The sequence below is a fragment of the Somniosus microcephalus genome, chromosome 32 (assembly GCF_052327205.1).
Source record: "Somniosus microcephalus isolate GS21.2 chromosome 32, FLI_Smic_1.0, whole genome shotgun sequence".
NCBI classification, from domain to species: Eukaryota; Metazoa; Chordata; class Chondrichthyes; order Squaliformes; family Somniosidae; genus Somniosus; species Somniosus microcephalus.
In genome coordinates this window covers 8,820,515-8,836,781 of record NC_141018.1, presented here as the reverse complement: position 1 = coordinate 8,836,781, position 16,267 = coordinate 8,820,515, and the positions used below count along the sequence as shown (strand labels likewise).

General features: G+C 48.3%; 1 protein-coding gene across 4 annotated transcripts in view; it reads left to right on the top strand.

Moving 5' to 3' along the window:
- The first annotated feature begins 14,062 nt into the window (after positions 1 to 14,062).
- Positions 14,063 to 16,267, top strand: part of LOC147097260 (talin-2) — a 354,000-nt gene continuing 351,795 nt past the window's right edge. For 3 of the 4 annotated variants that reach the window (XM_085972076.1, XM_085972077.1, XM_085972075.1), the window contains exon 1: positions 14,075 to 14,309. The gene's annotated coding sequence lies outside the window, so the exon portion shown is untranslated. Of the gene's footprint in view, positions 14,310 to 16,267 lie in introns of all 4 variants that reach the window. The other variant, XR_015074349.1, reaches the window with a different exon arrangement.

Here is a 16,267-nt window from a genome sequence, read left to right as displayed (position 1 = left end):
AGTTGGCTGACCGTTAACTCTTCCCTGGGAACACGGTGGATCAGAGTCTTCTCCATTTCCTCCACCTCTTTCTCCAATACTTCCACCTTACGTTCCTCTTGAACTTTGGCTTTCAGCGCTCGGAAAAGTTGCGCCCTGATGCTCTCTAGTTCATGTTCAGGGACCATTCTTACAGTGTCCTGTTCTTCCACTGAAAGGATTCCCAGTTGAATCTGTTCTTCAAGTTGTTGAACCTCGGTCATTGCCGCCTCATATTTGTCTTGGGTGTCCTTCAATGTTTTTATAAGTTCTTGGACATCCTGTCTTTCATGCTCTGCCATGATTTTCACCTCTAATTTCTCATCTATGGATGGATCTCCTACCGATGAGTCTGTCTTGGCCTTGAGCTCATCAAGAATTTCCTGCAGCCTTTGGACTTCTTGCTCATGTTCAACCTTTAGTTGTTCATATGCTTCTACTGAAACTAGCTTTTCGGAGGCTGCCGAGTTAACCCCCTCCAGAATTGTAGCCTGGGCCTGTTCATACTGTTCTTTCAACTTCTCACACTCTGCTTGTAAGGAGTCGTAGAGAAGAACTGGAATAAAATCCTGGCTCCCTGAAGATTCCTCTTCCTTTGGTTCATTCCGTAAATATTCTAGTTCCTGAACAGCATCAGGGGAATGTGATTGGTATTTGACCACGATGGCTCTATGGTCGCTCTCTGCTTGAGCTAGCTGTCTCTGTAGTCTTTCCAGGTTCACAGAATCACAGAATCACAGAAATCCCACAGTGCAGATAGAGGCCATTTCGGCCCATCGAGCCTGCACCGACACATATCCCACCCGATCCCCGTAACCCCTACACCAACACATATCCCACCCTATCCCTGTAACCCCACGTATTTAATCCCCCTAACACTAAGGGTCAATTTATCATAGCCAATCAACCTAACCTGCATATCTTTGGACTGTGGGAGGAAACCGGAGCACCCGGAGAAAACCCACGCAAACACGGGGAGAATGTGCAAACTCCACACAGACAGTCGCCCGATTCGAACCCGGATCTCTGGCGCTGTGAGGCAACAGTGCTAACCACTATGCCACCGTGCTCCCATTCGGTGTCCCAGAACCTTTCCATATTTTTCATCTCTTGTACGAGACGGTCACTCAACTGTTCTAATTGTTGTCGTACTTTGACATAAGTTTGCGTCCGAGCTCGGTGTTCTTCCGTCATGGATGAATCCTTTGCTTGAACAAGCTCAGAATTCTCTGTCAACCTGGAGTTCTGCTCTGCAGCTTTATTCTTCTTGGTACCATAAGTCCTTCTGCATGTCTTCGTTTTCTTTCCCATCGTCGGCAAGTCCCTTTTAGCCTTGTCTTCCATATTCGACTTGGTCTTATCATCATCCATTTCAGAATCTGAGCTAATAGCTTGCACCGAGTCCTCCCTCATTATGGCTTTTAGGTAATGCCATTCCATGTCTATTTTCTTAATCCACTCCCGTCCTAGAAGTGGTGGTCCTCCCTCAGGTAATACGTACAAGTTCATTCTTGGGTGTTCTTTACCCCTATCTCTCACCTTGACTCTTATTTTCCCCACGGGGTATACGTTATGCCCCGTGTATGTCTGTAATACGAACTTGGTATTTCTTAAAGGTATGTGAGAGAATAGCCGGTGGTAGTCCTTTCGGTTGATGACTGATAGAGCTGATCCAGTGTCCAGCTCCATTCTTACTTGGACTCCAGCTATTTTTAGTATGACCCAGATGGCCTGTAGATCCGTTTCTTTACCCACATTGTGGATTCTCAGCCTACCCAGCTCCTGGTTGTTTGGGTCTGAGTCTGAATTCTGTTCGTCTGAACTCTTCTCAGCCACCTTGTGTACCTTGTTGTACTTTTCTGGTGGTGGCTTCCTTTGATTATTGGTCTTTTTCCCGGACCAGCATACCTTCGCGATGTGACCCAGTTTGCCACATTTCCTACACTCTTGGTTCTTAAACCAGCATTGATTCTGGTCATGCGTTGTCTTCCCACAACGGTAGCATTTTGTTGTGCTTGAAGTAATTTGGTCCACCCCAAGTGCCGCCGCCTTTAGTTGCATTTCCGCCGTTCCTTTCGCTGCGGCTTCGTGCGATGCAGCTATAAGGACAGCCCTGTCCAGTGTGAGGTCGTTCTCTTCCAGTAGTCGCTTCTGCGTCCCTTCTTTGGACAATCCACATACGAACTTGTCCCGCAGCGCTTCTGTCAGATTCCCTCCGAACTGGCAGTATTTCGCTAGCCTACGCAGTTCGACCAAGTATTCCGCATTGCTTTTGTCTTTCTTCTGCGTTCTTGCGTAGAATTTGAATCGTTCAGCCAGCATCAGCGGTGTGGGGTTCAAATGGTCCTTCAGCACAGCCACAATCTCTTCGAAGGTCTGATCCACTGGTTTATTTGGTGCTATTAGATGCTTCAAGAGCCCGTATGTTTTTGCCCCCATCGAGTTTAGCAATGCTATCGCCTTGTCGTCTTCCTCTATTTTGTTGGCTTCGCAATAGATGTCTATGCGTTCCACGTACGTGGCCCAGTTTTCTATTTCCGAATTAAAGTCGTTAATATTCCCTCGCTTAGGCATTTTTCTTCCCTTGGGAGCAGCACCAGTATTTCTTTAAGTATTCTTATTTATTTGTTTGTTTCTAAGATGGCGGTTTTCCCGCGAAATCGGCGGTTTCCCGCTCTTTTCTTCTCTCCCCTCCCACTTCAATGGCGGTATCCCGCTTCTGGCGTCTTCTCCGCCTAATGGCAGCTTCCCGCGTTTCTTCCCGGTGGAAGGGGTACGCTTCCCCCACAGCGGACAGGTTCAGCCGCTGGCTGGCGTCCGCACAGCTCCCCTTACTCGGCTATGTCTTTTCCTCCCGCCCGCACGGCTCTACCGGCGCTGGGTACACCCCGTTAACGGAGGACAGTTCAGCCGCTGGACCGGCTCTTGCGCAGTCTCTCTCTCCGTACCCGGCTCTGTCGCTCTCTCACCCGCACGTTCGGTGCTACCGGCCCTGGGTACCCCGTTGGTGGAGAACAGTTCAGCCGCTGGACTGGCTCTCGCGCAGTCTCTCACCCCGTTTTCGGCTGTGTCTCTCACCCACTCCCGCACGTTCGGTTTTGCCGGCTCTGAGTACCCCGTTGGTGGAGAACAGCTCAGCCGCTGGACTGGCTCCTCGCAGTCTCTCTCTCCGCACCCGGCTCTCACCCGCACGGTTCCCGTTCGCCTCCCCAGCCCTCTCGCAGACCGGTGTTTCCCTCCCCGGCTGCGGCTGGGTTTCTCTTCCCGCGCCTACTCGCAGGCTCAGCGCTTCGTGGCTGCGGTCGCTGCCCGGATTTTTCCCGCCGATCGCGGTCCGGCTGTCACCCGACGCCGTTGGACCCGACTTTTGGACGGCACAGCTCCCCCTCGACCGAGGTCGAGTGCTCTGCCCTTATCCTCCGGATACTTCTACCCCTTCCCCTACTCACAGTCTCTTTGGCCGCCTTGTTTCTTGCTGGTCGGCTCACTCCGCACCGTGGCAGAAGGGTAGTCAGTGCCTGTTGCTGATACAGCTTTTGTTGTTAGTCTTCCTGCTTTCTGTTGTTGCAGCCTCGTGTTTTCTTTTGGTAGCACGACGAGGGCGGTTGTCTCTCTTCGACGCTCTTCGTTGCTTTTGGTAATCTTGCCGCAGGGTACGATCGGACTCGTCGCCACTGTAAAGTCTGTGGGTTGTGCAGTTAAAAAATACACAGACTTCAGAAGTAACAAACAAAACAGGTCTTTACTATTCGAAGGTCCGGGCGAATCTGCCCAATAACTCCTGGCACAACACTTATATACTGGTGTGGTCACTATCGGTATTACAGTATACAGAAGCCAAACAAATAGTGCCACACCTAAAGTAGTTCCCTTAAAGGTGAACGGTTACATTCAATAGTTCCCTTAAAGATAGACGGGTACATACACTACAGTAGCTGTGGGAGTCGGTGGGCTTGTAGTGGATGTTTGTCGAAAGCCGATCACCAGAAATGGAGATGGAGACGGCAAGGAAGGGAAGGGAAGAGTCAGAGATGGACCATGTGAAGGTGAGGGAAGGGTGGAAATTGGAAGTAAAGTGAATGAACTTATCTAGTTCAGGGCGAGAGCCTATTACATTGTTCCAATAAAGCTCAACGTAAACTCGAGGAACAGCACCTCATCTTCCGATTAGGCACTTTACAGCCTTCTGGACTCAATATCGAGTTCAACAATTTCAGATAATAATCCCTGCCCCCATTTTTTATGCTGTATGATTTTGTCATTCCCATTTGCAACATTTTCACAGTATGTTCTTTCAATTCCTCCCTCCCCTCCTAACACCCCCCCACCCACTGTCTCTGCATCTGCTTAATATCTGTTACATCTCCAGCTTTTTCCAGTTCTGATGAAAGGTCATCGACCTGAAACGTTAATTCTGTTTCTCTCTCCATGGATGCTGCCTAACCTGCTGAGTGTTTCCAGCATTTTCTGTTGTTATTTCAGATTTCCAGCATCCGCAGTATTTTGCTATTTTATTACCTTACTAGCCTCATTTCAGCATGTCAAAACCTCAAGATTATAGTTTACTTTCCAATCATTCTTCCTCACTCTTTTCGAACCAGCCCCTGAAAATATGCCCTTGTCCTCTCCTTGATCTCAAAAATCACTTTCAAAGATTCCCAACCACTAAGATGAAGTCGTAAGTCCTTTCCAGACTAGATGGGGTGGAAACAGACCCAAAGTAGCTTTCAAAAGAGAAGTGGAGAAATATTTGGAAAGGAAATATTTAAAAGGCTATGGGGAAAGAGCATGGAATGGGACTAAGTGCATAGCTCTTTCAGAGAGCCAACACAAGCGTGATGGGCTGAGTGGCCTCCTGTACAGTAAAATTTGCTGATTCAGTTAAAGTCACATTGATTAATAACTAAGAGGTGTCTCAGAAGTTATAAAACCTGCATCCTTCCCGACCTCAGTTGAATTGTACACGTTGAGCTTAAAATGTTCAGCTCCCACCGATAACTAATAATCTCCCAATCTCCCGATTTCAATCTTATCATTTGCTGATCAAGATTTGCAACTCTGCTTCCCTCGCAATATTCAACCCTACCGAAGTGGAGTCCAGTCTTGACAATCTACACGTCATTTCTCAATAGGAAGAATCATAAGAAATTGAACGTTCTTGTAAAAAAAACTGTCGCCATGACCTTGGCAAATGTAGCAATGGTGTTTCAAACATTCACTGAAACAACCAATATTCTATTTGAGTGAAATCCCCTTTGTTCCTTTTATCTCTTCCTTCCTCTTCTTTTTCACTTCAACAAAATGTCTCTGATCCCTTGTCGCCTTTCCAAAGATGTCTCGACACACTTTACAAAGGTGCTTGGGTGCAGAGTCCCACTCCTTGTCCCACTGAGTGTGCTCTGCCTCACTGTCACTACATTGTCCTTTCACAACAACAACTTGTATTTATATAGAGCCTTTAACGTAGTAAAACATCCCAAGGTGCTTCACAGGAGCGATTATCAAACAAAATTTGATGCCAAGCCACGTAAGGAGATATTAGGGCAGGTGACCAAAAGCTTGGTCAAAGAGGTAGGTTTTAAGGAGCGTCTTAAAGGAGGAGAGAGAGGTGGAGAGGCAGAGTGGTTTAGGCAGGGAATTCCAGAGCTTAGGGCCTTGGCAGCTGAAGGCACGGCCATTGACTTGGTGCGAGTTAGGATACGGGCAGCAGAGTTTTGGATGACCTTAGGTTTTGGTGGGTGGAAGATGGGAGGCTATGTCTATCTGCCTATTGGAAACAAGCTAATAAAAGCTGCGCCCTTTTGAACCATTACATCTCTCTTTAAAATTAAAGATTGGGACTGAAACGACATGGAATTATATGATATGTGAGTAATTCATTTTAAACAGTTCTATGAAACTAATGATCTACAAATTATAAATGCTGACAAGAGAGTCATCCCTCAGCATTGGATATTAAAATTCTATCCGGATGATTTTACATCCATTTTTGGACTCGTAATAGTTCCTCGAACAAGTCGATGTGCTTTGTTATTTCTCAGTTTATAATCCGGTCATGGTGACTTTCTATTCTCAGTCTGAACTGTCTGTTGAATTGCCGTAACCTACCCCTCAGATGATTGCTTTGATTTAACAGAGTCCGATTCATTGTCACAGCAGTTGTATCTTTGGTCATTTTCAAATCATCATCTTACGATGAGTTTGGAAAGTCTCATTCTTTTGCAGAAAGTCTATCCAATTGTATTGGATCTGGAAAGCGCTCTGTTTTCGCAGTGTGAAACCAGGGTGCAATTTGGCTTTCCACGTTCTTTTCTCCAAACAATTCCTGCCTTTCCTGCATCAACAAATGTGTAGCATTGGTGAAGCTGCAAGGGCTCTTTTTAAATATTAATATATCCTTTTTTAGCAGTTATATACAAAACATGATAAAATCAATTGCACGTGAAAGCATATTTAGTAGCAATGCTATATATAGGTGTCAGCCGTGGCTCAGTGGGCAGCACTCTCATCTCTACGTCAGAAGGTTGTGGGTTCAAGTCCCACTCCAGAGACTTGAGCCCATAATCTCGACTGACACTCCAGTGCAGTGCTGAGGGAGTGCTGCACTGTCGGAGGTGCCGTCTTTCGGATGAGATGTTAAACCGAGGCCCTGTCTGCTCTCTCAGGTAGATGTAAAAGATCCCACAGCACTATTTGAAGAACAGGGCAGTTACCCCCCAGTGTCCTGACCAATATTTATCCTTCAGTTAACAGATTATCTGGTCATTATCACTTTGCTGTTTGTGGGATCTTGCTGTGCAAAAATTGGCTGCTGCGTTTCCTACAACAGTGACTGCACTTCAAAAAAATGTACTTCATTGTATGCAAAGTGATTTGGGACATCCTGAGGTTGTGGAAGGTGCTATAGAAATGCAAGTCTTTCTTTGTTACTGAATATGATTCCTTGGTTATCATTAATTTACCTGTGAATCATCCCTGCATATTCTACACGATGTATTCAAGACCATGTGATATAATTAAAGTCCTATATCATGATTAAACTGATGAGGATCAGATACTATGCACGCTCAGTTTTTATGTTTCTGTTCCGTGTATGAAAGCTTAGTAAGGCACCTACACATGATTATGATTACTTCAAATGATCATAATATGAACATCTTTCCAAATGTTTATTTTTCAGTTTGAAAATAGTGACATAAACTATGAGCTTAAATATTCGATATTTACTATCAGTTCAAACTCAATACACATTTGAAATGTTAAAGGATGCATTTCAGTGCACTGAATTTAAAGTGGGTTTATACAGTCTCACTCATCTGTGAAGAAACTGGCTTTAATCTTCAGTATTCTATGAATGCGAAAATATCAGGTGTACCATTGTTTACTAATTTGAATTGGAACATATTTTAATATCAAATGCAGTATTAAAGCTTCGGATTCTTTTTTAGTTTTTGCATATTTTAGAAAGAAGAGTGTAGTCACTGTTGTAATGCAGGAAACATGGCAGCCAATTTGCACACAGCAAGGTCCCACAAACAGCAATGTGATAATGACCAGATCATGTGTTTTTTTTAGTGATGTTGGTTGAGGGATAAATATTGGCCAGGACACCAGGAATAACTCCCCTGCTCTTCTTCAAAATATTGCCATGGGATCTTTTACATCCACCTGTGAGAGCAGACGGGGCCTCGGTTTAACATTTCATTTGAAAGTCAGCACCTCTGACAGTGCAGCACTCCCTCAGCATTGCACTGGAGTGTCAACCTGTATTTTTGCGCTCAGGCCCCTGTGGGACTTCAACCCATAACCGTCTGACTCAGAGGCGAGTGTGCTACCCATTGAGTCACGGCTGACACAGTTTCTTCACAGAGATATGATGAGTGAGACGATTTTTACAATTAGTTCTACCAAAATGTGTTTAGAAAAATTATTCTCATGTGTGACATCAATGGCTTCAACCTCTGGCAACATTCTGTAATGTCTGTACCTTTAAGGGGAGAACTACTTTTTACAGCTCCTGTATACTGTAGTACCGGCAGTGACCACACCGAAGAGTGGCAGTATCACAGCGTTCGACATGAAGTTGAAGATTGGACGACATATGTCGAACGCATAGAAGTATACCGCAAGGCGAATGAAGTGCCAGATGACAAGAAAGTGCTGGTATTGTTGATTTCAATGGGTGCAAAAACGTATGGCTTACTACGAAACCTAGTAACCCCAGAGAAGCCAGTAGAAAAGGATTTTGAAAACATAGTGTCAATCCTACAGGACCACTTAAACCCCACACCGCTGCTGATAGCAGAAAGATTTAAGTTTCACAAAAGGAACCAGCATAAAAATGAAAGTAATGCTGAGTATTTAACGGAACTGCGCAAGCTATCGAAACACAGTTTGGAACAGGACTAGCAGATACTTTAAGGGACAAGTTTGTGTGTGGGCTTCAAAGTGAAGGAACCCAGAAACGGCTTCTATCAGAAAAGGATCTTACGCTGGACAAGGCTTTCAGCATGGCAGTATCACACGAAGCAGCAGCACGGGGCGCGGCAGAGATACAACGGAGACCGCAAGAATATGGCACAAATGAAATGTCATACGGAACAGTGAAGTGCTATTGCTGCGGCAGAACAACACACGACCATAAGGATTGCTGGTTCAAGGACAAAGTGTGCAGACAGTGTGGAAAAGTAGGACACATAGCAAGAGTCTGCAGGTCGGGAAAGAAAACCAGCAGCAAGAAATCTCCACAGGAGAAGTACAAGAAGGTACATAAGGTGACGGAGAGTAGTTCAGACTAACAGAAAAGTGATACAGACTCTGGAAGCAAGGAGCTGGGTTGTCTGAAACTACATAATGTGATCAAAACGGAGGATCACCAAACTATCTGGGTCACGCTCAAGATAGCAGGAGTCCAAGTGAAAATGGAATTGGACACAGGATCAGCCCTAACAGTCATAAACCGAAGGGACTACAAGCGGCTATTCTCACATATACCCTTGAGAGATACAAAGATTGTCTTGAAGACGTACACGGGGCAAAAAGTCTACCGCAAAGGAAAAATAAGGGTGAACGTTATATATAACGGCAAGGAAACACCAAAAATGGACCTATATGTATTGCCAGGTGGAGGACCACCACTACTAGGACGTGAATGGATCCAGAAGATACAGCTAGATTGGCATTCCATACAAGCACTGACTGTAGATGCCAAAAAGGATGACGACGTCACACCTGGCCGACTGTCAAAAATGCTAACTGACGCACAAGAAGTGTTCCAGCAGGGACTCGGAACACTAAAAGGCATAACAGCGATGATCAAAATAGAGGAAAATGCAAGCCCAAAGTTTTTTAAGGCCAGACCGGTACCTTATGCGATCCGCCCAGCCGTTGAAGCAGAGCTGGAAGGTTTGGAACGTTCAGGAGTACTGTCCAAAGTGGACTGGAGCGAGTGGGCTACACCCATCGTTCCTGTAATGAAGAGGTCGTTGAGTAATACGCCTGGGGAACCAAAGAAGGTTCGCATCTGTGGGGACTTTAAGGTGACAGTGAACCCAGTACTTCACACTGTACAATATCCGCTTCCGCGGATTGAAGATATTTTCGCCTCGCTATCGGGAGGGAAACGCTTCACTAAGATTGTCTGGCCCAGGCATACCTGCAAATGGAGGTAGAAGAAGCCTCGAAACAGTACCTCACGATCAACATTCATAAAGGTCACTACCAATACAACCGGCTGGTGTTCGAGGTAGCATCAACTCCGGCTATTTGGCAAAGGGCAATGGAACAAGTCCTGCAAGGGATTCCAGGGACCCAGTGTTATTTGGACGACATCCTGGTCACGGGCGAAAATGACAGTGATCACCTCGCCAACCTGGAGCAGGTGCTCACTAGATTGAAGGAATATGGGCTCCGAGCTAATCGCCACAAATGCGAGTTTTTCCAGAAGCAGATCTCGTATTGTGGCCACGTTATTGATAAAGAGGGGTTACATAAGTCCCCTGAAAAGATTGAGGCAGTAGTTAAGGCTCCAGCACCGGAAAATGTGTCACAACTGAGGTCGTTCCTCGGGCTGGTGAACTACTACCATAAGTTCTTGCCGAATTTGTCTACCGTACTACACCCACTGAACACCCTACTGCAAACGGGGGTACCATGGAAGTGGAGTGACGAATGTAAACGAGCTTTCCAGAAGAGCAAAGCATTGATCACATCAAAAGAGGTGTTGGCTCATTTCAACCCAGCACTACCAATTCGGTTGGCGTGTGATGCATCACCCTATGGCATTGGAGCGGGGCTGTCGCACAAATTCCCGGACGGCTCGGAGAGGCCAGTAGCCTTTGCGTCTCGGTCACTAACCTCAGCCGAGCGTAACTACGCCCAGATTGACAGGGAGGCCCTCAGCCTAGTGTGGGGAGTGAAAAAGTTCAATCACTATCTGCACGGGCAGAAGTTCACCTTGCTGACTGACCACCAACCACTTGTCTCCATCTTTAATCCAAAGAAGGGCGTTCCAGTGATGACTGCGCAACGGCTACAAAGATGGTCCCTTTTTCTAGGGGCGCATCAATATGAAATCGAGTATCAGGGCACGAAACAGCATGGAAACGCTGATGGGCTATCACGCCTGCCACTGCCTACTGCGGAGGAAGCACCAGCAGTGGATCCTGTCGAAATATTTCATTCGACTATAATTGAATGCTTGCCAGTAACTAACGCTGGTATAGAGAAGGAGACCCGAAATGACCCGACACTGTCTCGGGTATATGATTTGACGGTGAAGGGATGGCCAGCACATGGCGACTCACTGTTGCCAGCATTCTCATCCAGAAGAGAACAGCTGTCAGTATGCCAGGGGACCTTGATGTGTAGATCCCGAGTGGTAATTCCACCCAAGTTAAGGGAGAGAGTGCTCAATGAGCTTCAAGAAGGTCATCTGGGAGGGGTAAAAATGAAAAGCCTTGCTAGGGCTTATGTGTGGTGGCCGGGGATCGATCAGCAAATCGAGGACCTGACAAAGAGCTACTCAGGATACCAGAAGGTCCAAAATGCACCACCACATGCCCCTCTACACCCATGGGAGTGGCCCTCATCTCCATGGCAACGGGTGCATATTGGTTTTGCTGGTCCATTCATGGACTCAATGTTTTTAATAGCCGTGGATGCGCACTCGAAATGGCCTGAGGTGATCAAAATGTCCTCCACCACCACGGAGAAAACTATTGCAGTCCTACAGACCACAGTTTGTGTCCGAAGAGTTTCGAAGATTTATGAAAAGGAATGGGGTAAGACATTACACATCCGCCCCGTATCATCCAGCCACAAATGGATTGGCTGAGAGGTTCGTACAAACCTTTAAAAAAGCAGTAAAGGCCATGTGCGATGATGACATTCCACTGCAGCATAAGGTGGACAATTTCCTGTTAGCCTACAGAAATGCGACACATGCAGTCACCAACCAGGCCCCGGCCATGATGTTCTTTAACCGAAGGTTGAGATCTCGTCTGGATTTGCTCAGACCAAATGTACGAAGAGATGTTGAGAATAAGCAATTCCAGCACATCAATGAGAAGCCGACAAGGAGCTTCAATGTAGGGCAACCAGTCTTGGCCCGCGACTACCGAACAGAAAAATGGCAACCAGGAACGATATGCACATGGCAGAGGCCACTAATGTACACAGTGGATGTTGGGGAGAACATTGTGAGATGCCATGTCGACCAGATCCTAGAGTCACAGGAACGAGTCAACCCCATGTCTCGGCCATACGTACCCGGTGATGAACCCGACGTACAGGTCGCATCTACCCCAGAAACAGTAGCATCGGAAGCGGATGAACCAACCGACGACAGGGGGCCAGAATCACCTCCGCACCAAGAGCAAGACACTCGGGAAAGGCGCTATCCAGAAAGGATCAGGAAGCCTCCCCAAAGACTGAATTTATAAATAGACTATTTTCAGCTAATGTTGCATGTTAAAAGTGTTAATTGTAATTAGTTTGATATTTAATTGTTAAATGAGTGTTATGGACTGTTAATCTAAAAGGGGAGGAATTGTAATGTATGTACCTTTAAGGGGAGAACTACTTTTTACAGCTCCTGTATGCTGTAGTACCGGCAGTGACCACACCTGTATATAAACCCTGAGTAGTGATCTGTACAGTTAGTTCTGGAGTAACCCTCATTCAGTAAACACCTGTTGAATCGTTCCCTGCAGTCTTATTGTCTAATTATTGAAGGACACAACATCAAGATACACGGATCTAACACATTCGATCACACTTTATAGCTTTTTTAAGCTTTTTTGGTCTTTTTCTTCTTTTTAATCATAGTACAGTTTTGAAAGAATGGGGTTCAGGTCTCAAACATCCAAGCACTTACTTTGGGTCACCCTGGGCGAAGAACAAATCCACAGCTTGTGAAAACTTAAGAGTCTTCGAAATTAATTTCAAATAACTGACTATTTTGATGAATCGGAATTTATTGCCGATTGTGTTCACATTTGACATGTTTGACAAACCCCCCCTCAAATTTGTTGAGCACGTTGTGTGTAGCACAGATAAAGACAGTGTCCTGAATCTTATCATTCATGGAGAAATGACGCATGAAATAACACTGGGCGGCCAGCTGGTGGCGCCGTCCAGGGAGTATAAATACTCGGGCATGGGCCCAGCTTGCTCAGGATGTTTTTGTAACCAGGAACTAGTGATGTAACTAGAATCTCATGGTTGTGAAACAGTTGATTAAAGCCTTGTTTTATACTCACACCAAGTGCTCAGTAGTCTTTTTACATCAGACAGCTCTGTGGGAAAAGAGCCAACAGGTTTCTGGAGCTGTGGGGTGACAGGGCTGTGAGACAGCGGCCCCTTTGCAGGATTCGCATTTGATTGGGAAAGTGGAATTCAAGCCAGCCACAAAAAAACAACCACACACTTACCCGAAAAACCACCTACTCACCCACCCGAAAAAACACCCACTCACCCACCCGAAAAACCACCCACCCACCCCCCGAAAAACCACCCACTCACCCCCCGAAAAACCACCCACTCACCCCCCGAAAAACCACCCACTCACCCCCCCCGAAAAACCACCCACTCACCCCCCCGAAAAACCACCCACTCACCCCCCGAAAAACCACCCACTCACCCCCCGAAAAACCACCCACTCACCCCCCGAAAAACCACCCACTCACCCCCCGAAAAACCACCCACTCACCCCCCGAAAAACCACCTACTCACCCCCCGAAAAACCACCCACTCACCCCCCGAAAAACCACCCACTCACCCCCCGAAAAACCACCCACTCACCCCCCGAAAAACTGCCCACTCACCCACAGGAAAAACCACCCACTCACCCCCCGAAAAACCACCCACTCACTCACCCCCCGAAAAACCACACTCACCCACCTGAAAAACCACCCACTCACCCCCTGAAAAACCACCCACTCACCCCCCCCGAAAAACCACCCACTCACCCCCCGAAAAACCACCCACTCACCCCCCGAAAAACCACCTACTCACCCCCCGAAAAACCGCCCACTCACCCACAGGAAAAACCACCCACTCACCCCCCGAAAAACCACCCACTCACCCCCCGAAAAACCACCCACTCACCCCCGAAAAACCACCCACTCACCCCCCGAAAAACCACCCACTCACCCCCCGAAAAACCACCCAATCACCCACAGGAAAACCACCCACTCACCCCCCGAAAAACCACCCACTCACCCCCCCCGAAAAACCACCCACTCACCCCCCGAAAAACCACCCAACCACCCGAAAAACCACCCACTCACCCACCTAAAAAAAAAACACTCACCCACCCGAAAAAGCACCCAATACCGAGACGATCTACATTTGATTCTGTGGGTCTGTGTGTGTGGGGTGTAGCAGTGATGTGACAGTGAGTGCAGTGGGGTGGGTGGTGAGGGGGAGAGACAACTTTGACAAGGAGGGCAGTGGGAGTGTCCTGGAGGAAGTGGGTGGGGGGGGTGGGTGCAGTCCTGGGATATTTTTGTTGATGCACCAGCTCTGCCTTTGCCCAGCCCTCTTTGGAGCAGGCTCAGGTTACAGGCTTGGAGCAGAGCTGGGAGGAAGATAGCATCTGGCAGCCACCCACCCACTCCTCAGTGCCATTTAGGATTTGGGAAGGTGACCTTTCACCGCTCCAAAGAAGCTGTAGTCCCGGAATGATGACGCTTTTCCGGCCATAGTGCCCCTGAAAGCTGTGTTTTTGAAGCCAGGGACTGAGTGAGTGAGGCTGCAAGAGGGGTTGGTGCTGCCTCGGAATGCTACAGGTACTGTCTCCATTCGCAGCGCACGCGTGAGTCTCTCTCTCTCTCTCTGTGCTTCCCTTGTCTGGCTCAGCCACGCTATCCTTCGTTTATCTTTCAAGCTATTTGCATTTTTTTATTTGCACACTTCTTTTAAAAAAAAAATGTATTTATTGCACCATGCCAAATCCACGCAGGGTGTCTTGTCAGTTTTTGAAATGTTAAAAAGGGAGGTCGGGTGGGGGGGGAAATAAATTTAAAAAGGAAAAAAGAAATCACATTGCTCGCTGTTGGTTGCAATGCATTTCAGCTCCCCATGTGTTGCAGTTGCTGCATTTAGCACCGGGCATTTATTTATTTAATACCTCGCTGCAGACCCGGCGCTGAAAAATGCATCGCGGAATCGAAATGATGCGAATTGAAGGCAGTGCGAGGCTGCTGAGGGTTTTTTCTCTCTCTGCGCGATGTGCGGGTTATCTTAGCAGGTTACCTCTGGCGTGGGGTTTAAAAGGAGATTTGGAGCCGCCATATTTCCCCCAGTGCATCTTCCCTGGAAATAATTGTGTCTTCCCTTTTCCTCCTCCTGATTGTCAAGTGTGAGCGGAATGGGCGAGAATGCAAAGTTTGTGGAAGGATGCATCGCCTTGTGTGATGTGATTGCATTGTGTGTGTGTGTGTGGATTGAGACTGGACTATCATCCCCCCCCCCTTTGCAAACCCGCGCACCCCCCGGGCTGGGGCAAGCTTCAGAGCCAGGGGGGGGGGCTCGCCTGCTGAAAGACTAAAAAAAAGCTCTCCCACGCCTTCCAATGCTAAATTCAAGTTGCATGCATTGATCAAGTCCGGGGTGGGTGATAATGCAGCATTGCACAAGGGGGAAACCGGTGCTGAATTTGCATTTCATGTGTTTGCGCGGGGAGGGGTCATTGACTGATTGAAAGGCGAATTGTGGTCACTCTGAACTTTCCGCCCGCTGCAATCCCAGCGATGCTCCCGGCGGCTGACAGGCGGAGTGAGCCGTGAGATTCAATGTCGCATCGATGGCGGGAGCTGCCTGTGATCCCATCTCCCGTTAGACTGGGAGCCGTGCACAGTGAGGGCTTGCACTGGGAGCCGCGCACAGTGAGGGTTTGCACTGGGAGCCGTGCACAGTGGGGGTTTGCACTGGGAGCCGTGCACAGTGAGGGTTTGCACTGGGAGCCGTGCACAGTGAGGGCTTGCACTGGGAGCCGTGCACAGTGGGGGTTTGCACTGGGAGCCGTGCACAGTGAGGGTTTGCACTGGGAGCCGTGCACAGTGAGGGCTTGCACTGGGAGCCGTGCACAGTGGGGGTTTGCACTGGGAGCCGTGCACAGTGGGGGTTTGCACTGGGAGCCGTGCACAGTGAGGGTTTGCACTGGGAGCCGTGCACAGTGAGGGTTTGCACTGAGAGCCGTGCACAGTGAGGGTTTGCACTGGGAGCCGTGCACAGGGGGGGTTTGCACTGGGAGCCGTGCACAGTGAGGGCTTGCACTGGGAGCCGTGCACAGTGAGGGCTTGCACTGGGAGCCGTGCACAGTGAGGGCTTGCACTGGGAGCCGTGCACAGTGAGGGCTTGCACTGGGAGCCGTGCACAGTGAGGGCTTGCACTGGGAGCCGTGCACAGTGAGGGTTTGCACTGGGAGCCGTGCACAGTGAGGGCTTGCACTGGGAGCCGTGCACAGTGGGGGTTTGCACTGGGAGCCGTGCACAGTGGGGGTTTGCACTGGGAGCCGTGCACAGTGGGGGTTTGCACTGGGAGCCGTGCACAGTGAGGGTTTGCACTGGGAGCCGTGCACAGTGAGGGTTTGCACTGGGAGCCGTGCACAGGGGGGGTTTGCACTGGGAGCCGTGCACAGTGAGGGCTTGCACTGGGAGCCGTGCACAGTGAGGGCTTGCACTGGGAGCCGTGCACAGTGAGGGCTTGCACTGGGAGCCGTGCACAGTGAGGGCTTGCACTGGGA